At 43.5% G+C, this 8195-nt stretch overlaps 1 protein-coding gene across 7 annotated transcripts in view; it reads left to right on the top strand.

Moving 5' to 3' along the window:
- Positions 1-2124: 2124 nt before the first annotated feature.
- phf21ab (PHD finger protein 21Ab) overlaps positions 2125-8195 on the top strand; it is a 50274-nt gene continuing 44203 nt past the window's right edge. For 2 of the 7 annotated variants that reach the window (XR_011915834.1, XM_072386759.1), the window contains exon 1: positions 2127-2501. The gene's annotated coding sequence lies outside the window, so the exon portion shown is untranslated. Of the gene's footprint in view, positions 2502-8195 lie in introns of all 7 variants that reach the window. The other 5 variants (XM_072386764.1, XM_072386761.1, XM_072386763.1 and 2 more) reach the window with 4 other exon arrangements.

Below are 8195 nucleotides of genomic sequence, written 5' to 3'. Positions count from 1 at the left end.
TATTTGGTATAATTTGGTCATTATTTGGTATATTTTGATCATTATTTGGTATAATTTGGTCATTATTTAGTGTAATTCGGTCATTATTTGGTATATTTTGATCATTATTTGGTGTAATTCGGACATTATTTGGTGTAATTTGGTCATTATTGGTATTCAGACCTGTTTAAGGAAGAATGGGACAAAATAACAGCTGGAACTCTGCATCACCTGGTTTCCTCAGAGTCAGAACGGCTTTAAGTGTTGGCAGAAGTAAACAAAGTGGGAAAAGGTTCACTGACTGAGGTGTACAAATGATGTTTGTTCACAGATTAAATGAAGCTGAACAGGAAGTAAAAGTCTAAGATTTATTTATTCATTTTATTTGTATTTTCTATGCTGTTCCATTATTTTCTGATTTGTAATTTATCAATCAGCTTCTCCATTAAGTTTAAATTAAAATAAACCACCATAATGAAGGTTTTATTTAACAATATGAACATTAATGAAATTACAGATGGTTTGTTTCATGTTTTTATATCCAGTCATTTCCCAATAAAACCACTAAAAACTTCACCTAAATGTGAGATTTTTTTTTTCTGGGAAAAACTAAATATTTTAGAGTAAATTATTTCAGTTTCAGACAGAACAAACAGTTCGATAAGATGTAATTTCACCTGAGTTTGAGTTAATTTCAAAATAACAGCTGGAACTCTGCATCACCTGGTTTCCTCAGAGTCAGAGCGGCTTTAAGTGTTGGCAGAAGGAAACAAAGTGGGAAAATGTTCACTGACTTTATGGGATGCTGCAGGTCTGAGGTGTAGAAATGATGTTTGTTACCAGATTAAATGAAGCTGAACAGGAAACATGTTGAGTTCAGACTAGATTATTTAGTGTAATTTGGTCATTATTTGGTGTAATTCGGTCATTATTTGGTGTAATTTGATCATTATTTGGTGTAATTTGATCATTATTTGGTGTAATTTGGTCATTGTTGGTATTCAGACCTGTTTGCAGGAAGAATGGGACAAAATAACAGCTGGAACTCTGCATCACCTGGTTTCCTCAGAGTCAGAACGGCTTTAAGTGTTGGCAGAAGGAAACAAAGTGGGAAAAGGTTCACTGACTTTATGGGATGCTGCAGGTCTGAGGTGTAAAAATGATGTTTGTTCCCAGATTAAATGAAGCTGAACAGGAAGTAAAAGTCTAAGATTTATTTATTCATTTTATTTGTATTTTCTATGCTGTTCCATTATTTTCTGATTTGTAATTTATCAATCAGCTTCTCCATTAAGTTTAAATTAAAATAAACCACCATAATGAAGGTTTTATTTAACAATATGAACATTAATGAATTTACAGATGGTTTGTTTCATGTTTTTATATCCAGTCATTTCCCAATAAAACCACTAAAATCTTCACCTAAATGTGAGATTTTTTTTTTCTGGAAAAAACTAAATATTTTAGAGTAAATTATTTCAGTTTCAGACAGAACAAACAGTTCGATGAGATGTAATTTCACCTGAGTTTGAGTTAATTTCAGGTCTGAGGTGTAGAAATGATGTTTGTTCACAGATTAAATGAAGCTGATCAGAAAATATGCTGAGAGGAAGTAAAAAACAAAGTGTTTAGTGTTTTTCCAGCTAAATGAAGTAAATTCTTTTATTTGTCCTGTTTTTTATATATATATTTAATAAAATAAGTATGACTTTACCTGCTTACATTCCTGCACAGGTGTATTTTTGTCACCTGACTGTAGTAGGAACAGTAAAGGCCGTGCCACCCCCCCTTCTCCACCTCCTCTTTCTCCACAAAGTGCAACAGTCCGGCAGCTCCGGCAGCGGACAGCCGAACATGGAGGCTGAGCGGCGGCTGCCTGGGAGCCAACGGCCCGGCTGCGAGGAGCACGGAGCCGGTCACACACCACCACCACACCGCTCCGCTCCGCTGCCGACTTCCATGGTGTGTCTTGCGTGTGAGCGTGTACGTGTGTGCAGACTTTCTCTCCATAGAGTTTCACTGAGTTTACATCCGGGTTTTTTCCCTAGGCAATGGGAGTCGCAGCACCGCCGTTCCTTAGGCAAAGTGAAATAAATTCGCTGCACCGACACAAAAAGTAGTCCGCTTTTCGAACACATTTTCTCCCCGCCTCGCCTCGCTGATCGGCCCGATTTAACGAACTTTAACAGCGACGCGAGCAAATATCAAACGCTTTGAGGCGGATAAACGAGCATTTGCTTGACGAGGGAGTAGTTTTTGTTCCCCTTCCTCCAGCTTCGGAGCGCAGGGATCTGTGCTGTGCTGAGGCTGAGCTGAATGAGATTGAAGAAGAGTTCTTCTTGTTTTGTAGCTTCAGTTTCTCTGTTTTTACACAATTTTTACAAAAACTACATCTAAAATACAGCAACAAATCCCAGCTCTGCGGGAAGGAGGCGGCCGACCTGTTTGTGTGCTGTTATTCCACCGCGGATCGGCTTCTAATAGATATATATTTAATTAATCTGGAGGAGGACTGCTGCTGAGTAAGTGCACATTGGGCTTTTTAATTTCATAACTTTAATTTTCTCTGTTGTCAAACTTCACGCGGGTGCTGCTCGCCGCCTTTATCCGTGTGTCCGCGGCCGTGTGCGGGCAGGTGTGTGAGCTCGCGGGCAGTGTGTGTTCCGTGTGTTTCTGTGTGTTTGGCTGCTGTGTTTCTTATTCTAGGAGTTGATGTTCTGGAGGACAAGGGGCCGATAGAACTTAGAGCCACCAACGCCTGCTCTCTGTCAGGATTTGTTTTGAAAGATGGCGTCTTTCGGGACTGTTCCCGGTCGGATTTCTTTTCCTCCTTCCCCTATTTCTTTCGCATCTCCGGCGCGAGCTCGTTATTGATCTTTGCCGTTAAGTTATCCGCGTGCTGGCAGCGTTAGCCTGGGCAGCTAGCAGGATGGTTAGCATTAGCGGCTACGGCTAACGTTATCCACTTGTTCTCCGTGAACATCGGCAGCGTCTCGCGGAGCGATGTCGGATGTGAGGGTCGCCGTGACGGTCCGTGTTCACGCCGAAACACCGAAAAAACACGACAAAAAAATGCCCTCCCCTCCCGCCCCCCCGAAATGCAGCAGTTTATCGGACGTGTTGACTGTGAAGGCGGCTCGGTGCGTTTTATAAGCAGGGGTCCGGACGGCCATGGCGAGTTAATAAGACGGTTATAAAACATTAATTCCGCCGCCGGAACAGAAACACACTTTCTGGTGGTGTTTGGAGCAGTTGGCGGCTCTCGGGCTCGAACCTCCATCTTAGTGTCAGTTCTTGTTTTCGGGCCTCTGCAGCATGTGGTGCTGATGGAAGTTTATCCGGATAACTTCATGTCCCACCCAGGGAGCAATTACTGCAATTAGCCCGGACACGCTGCCGCCGGTACCGGTACTACGGCGGGGTACCTCAGCCGGTACCGGTACTACGGCAGGGTACCTCGGTAGGTACCGGTACTAAACCAAAGTACCTCAAATGGTACCTCAGCAGGTACTGGTACTACACTAGGGTACCTCAAAAGGTACCGGTACTAAACCAGAGTACCTCTAAAGGTACCTCAGCCGGTACCGGTACTATGCCAAAGTACCTCTAAAGGTACCGGTACTAAACCAAAGTAACTCAGCAGGTACCGGTACTAAACCAAAGTACCTCAGCAGGTACTGGTACTAAACCAAAGTACCTCAGCAGGTACTGGTACTAAACCAGAGTACCTCAGCGGGTACTGGTACTAAACCAGAGTACCTCAGCGGGTACTGGTACTAAACCAGAGTACCTCAGCAGGTACTGGTACTAAACCAGAGTACCTCAGCAGGTACTGGTACTAAACCAGAGTACCTCAGCAGGTACTGGTACTAAACCAGAGTACCTCAGCGGGTACTGGTACTAAACCAGAGTACCTCAGCGGGTACTGGTACTAAACCAGAGTACCTCAGCGGGTACTGGTACTAAACCAGAGTACCTCAGCGGGTACTGGTACTAAACCAGAGTACCTCAGCGGGTACTGGTACTAAACCAGAGTACCTCAGCGGGTACTGGTACTAAACCAGAGTACCTCAGTCGGTACCTCAAAAGGTATTGGTACTACACCAGGGTACCTCAAAAGGTACCGGTACTACACCAGGGTACCTCAAAAGGTACCGGTACTACACCAGGGTACCTCAAAAGGTATTGGTACTACACCAGGGTACCTCAAAAGGTACCGGTACTACACCAGGGTACCTCAAAAGGTACCGGTACTACACCAGGGTACCTCAAAAGGTGCCGGTACCTCAGCCGGTTCCGGTACTAAACCAAAGTACCTCAGCAGGTACTGGTACTAAACCAAAGTACCTCAGCAGGTACCGGTACTAAACCAAAGTACCTCAAAAGGTACCTCAGCTGGTACCGGTACTAAACCAAAGTACCTCAAAAGGTACCTCAGCTGGTACCGGTACTAAACCAAAGTACCTCAAAAGGTACCTCAGCAGGTACTGGTACTACACTAGGGTACCTCAAAAGGTACCAGTACTAAACCAGAGTACCTCAGCAGGTACCGGTACTACACCAAAGTACCTCAAAAGGTACCTCAGCAGGTACCGGTACTAAACCAAAGTACCTCAAAAGGTACCTCAGCAGGTACTGGTACTACGCCAAAGTACCTCAGTAGGTACCGGTACTACGGGTACCGGTACTAAACCAGGGTACCTCAAAAGGTACCTCAGCCGGTACCGGTACTAAACCAAAGTACCTCAAAAGGTACCTCAGCAGGTACCGGTACTACGCCAAAGTACCTCAGTAGGTACCGGTACTACGGGTACCGGTACTAAACCAGGGTACCTCAAAAGGTACCTCAGCCGGTACCGGTACTAAACCAAAGTACCTCAAAAGGTACCTCAGCAGGTACCGGTACTAAACCAAAGTACCTCAAAAGGTACCTCAGCAGGTACTGGTACTACACTAGGGTACCTCAAAAGGTACCAGTACTAAACCAAAGTACCTCAGCAGGTACTAGTACTAAACCAAAGTACCTCAAAAGGTACCTCAGCTGGTACCGGTACTAAACCAAAGTACCTCAGCAGGTACTGGTACTAAACCAAAGTACCTCAGCGGGTACTGGTACTAAACCAAAGTACCTCAGCGGGTACTGGTACTAAACCAAAGTACCTCAGCGGGTACTGGTACTAAACCAAAGTACCTCAGCAGGTACTGGTACTAAACCAAAGTACCTCAAAAGGTACCTCAGCTGGTACCGGTACTAAACCAAAGTACCTCAAAAGGTACCTCAGCAGGTACTGGTACTACACTAGGGTACCTCAAAAGGTACCTCAGCTGGTACCGGTACTAAACCAAAGTACCTCAAAAGGTACCTCAGCAGGTACTGGTACTACACTAGGGTACCTCAAAAGGTACCGGTACTACACCAGAGTACCTCAGCCGGTACTGGTACTAAACCAAAGTACCTCAGCAGGTACTGGTACTACACCAGGGTACCTCAAAAGGTACCGGTACTACGCCAAAGTACCTCAGCAGGTACCTCAGTAGGTACCTCAGTAGGTACCAAAGTACCTCAGCAGGTACCTCAGTAGGTACCAAAGTACCTCAGCCGGTTCCGGTACTCCAGAGGGAATACCTGCTCAGTGATGGTACACCCGGTGCTTTCAGGTGGAAGTATAAAGGCTGTACTACTTTAGCTGGTACTACACTAAAGTACACATTTTATCAGCTTTTATTCTACTCTTCAGGGCAGAATAAAGTACTTTTTACTGCGTTGTACCTCATTTAGTGGTATAATTTACAGTGTATAGGTGGTTAATCCTGATGGAGGAGCTCAGTCCTTAGTTTCAGATGGTGTCGTAGTACTTTGTGCAGTACTATAACTCACTGAAATACTTCCATCTTGTGTGATTATTGATCCTTTTAAGTTTTTAAAGAACCGAAAAGCTAAAGCAGAGCAGCTTTAGTGCTTGTTCCAGGGTTCAGATGGAGGCTGATGTGAGTAGTTTCAGATACTTTTACTCTGACAGGAGTATTTGGTGAAGTACAGAAAAACTTCTGGCATTTTAAAACAAAGTCATTTAAACGGTGAAGAATCGGTGCATTAATGCTGTTTATTGATCATTTTATTATGCTGTGAAAGCAGATTTATTTAAATAGGAAGTACCACACCTGTAGTACTTGTACTTTTTAACTTTGGTGCTGCACCTAAAGGTACTTTTATTTATTAAAGTACTTCTGTTCTTATACTTTAATCTGAAAATAATTAACTTTTTACTTCCTCCTGATTGATAAAGTTGCTTAAATGAAGATTTTTATGCAGCATAAAAAGTCAAATTTATTGAAAAATTGGATTTTTTTGCTCCGATGTAATAAGATAATTATATAAATAATAATACTACTAATAATAATAATTCTAATAATAGTTCTTGTGATAATAAGGCTTCTCGCAGATGCTTTTGTCCTGTTATTGATTCATGATTATTCAGAATACTTTGGACAGTTTTATTGTAGTTTAGCAGCAGATTAAAGTATTTTAATTTTACACATAAGTATTATTCTGCAGTTATTAATATTTAACACAGACTCTAAAGTACAGGCTGGTATTTGTTGGTATAATTCTGTGGATTTAAACTGGAACTATTTCCATCGTCTGACTCCATCAGATTAAATCCTCCCTCAGCAGAGCACACAGAGTACTTTCTGGCTGTCATTTGTAGTATTTGAGTACTTTATTAAACCCGTAGTTATGAAAAAGAGAGACTTCAGCTGTAAGCTTCTCAGGTGGGTTCAGAACAGATAATGAATCATCTTTATCTGGAGTTTTCATCTCTTATTTTGGTATTTTAGGAGTTTTGTTTGGTTAAATTTGAGCCATACTCTGGTTCTGCCTCCAGGGGGCGCTGCAGGGGCGAGTTAAAGGCCCCAAAACACCAAACAGGAGAAGAACAAACTGCTGATGCATCAGATCGGTTTTATTCATGGAAACTGTTTGATTTTACGTCTAAAATGTGTTTGAATTCAGCAAAGTTTCTGTTTAAAGGGCTGAAAAACAAGGAAGAAGAGCAGGTTGTTCCAGAGTTAAGGAGGAGTTAGGTGGAGGAGGAGGTGGAGGAAGAGGTGGTGGAGGAATAATAGGTGGAGGAGGAGGAAGAATAAGAATAGGAGGAATAATAGGTGGAGGAGATGGAGGAGGGGGAATAATAATAGGTGGAGGAGGAGGAGGTAGAATAGGAGGAGGCGGAGGAATAATAGGTGGAGGAAGAGGTGGAGTTAGGTGGAGGTGGAGGAATAATAATAGGTGGAGGAGGTATAATAGGTGGAGGCGGAGGAATAATAATAGGTGGAGGAGGTATAATAGGTGGAGGCGGAGGAATAATAATAGGTGGAGGAGGAGGAGGTAGAATAGGAGGAGGCGGAGGAATAATAGGTGGAGGAAGAGGTGGAGTTAGGTGGAGGTGGAGGAATAATAATAGGTGGAGGAGGTATAATAGGTGGAGGCGGAGGAATAATAATAGGTGGAGGAGGTATAATAGGTGGAGGCGGAGGAATAATAATAGGTGGAGGAGGAGGAGGTAGAATAGGAGGAGGCGGAGGAATAATAATAGGTGGAGGAGGAGGAGGTAGAATAGGAGGAGGCGGAGGAATAATAATAGGTGGAGGAGGAAGAGGTGGAGGAATAATAGGTGGAGGAAGAGGTGGAGTTAGGTGGAGGTGGAGGAATAATAATAGGTGGAGGAGGTATAATAGGTGGAGGCGGAGGAATAATAATAGGTGGAGGAGGTATAATAGGTGGAGGCGGAGGAATAATAATAGGTGGAGGAGGAGGAGGTAGAATAGGAGGAGGCGGAGGAATAATAGGTGGAGGAAGAGGTGGAGTTAGGTGGAGGTGGAGGAATAATAATAGGTGGAGGAGGTATAATAGGTGGAGGCGGAGGAATAATAATAGGTGGAGGAGGTATAATAGGTGGAGGCGGAGGAATAATAATAGGTGGAGGAGGAGGAGGTAGAATAGGAGGAGGCGGAGGAATAATAATAGGTGGAGGAGGAGGAGGTAGAATAGGAGGAGGCGGAGGAATAATAATAGGTGGAGGAGGAAGAGGTGGAGGAATAATAGGTGGAGGAAGAGGTGGAGTTAGGTGGAGGTGGAGGAATAATAATAGGTGGAGGAGGTATAATAGGTGGAGGCGGAGGAATAATAATAGGTGGAGGAGGTGGAGGAGATG

This window comes from Leuresthes tenuis, unplaced genomic scaffold (genome assembly GCF_036924035.1).
Source record: "Leuresthes tenuis unplaced genomic scaffold, fLeuTen1.0.hap1 SCAF_5, whole genome shotgun sequence".
Taxonomy (NCBI): Eukaryota; Metazoa; Chordata; class Actinopteri; order Atheriniformes; family Atherinopsidae; genus Leuresthes; species Leuresthes tenuis.
This window is presented reverse-complemented; position numbering and strand designations above follow the sequence as displayed.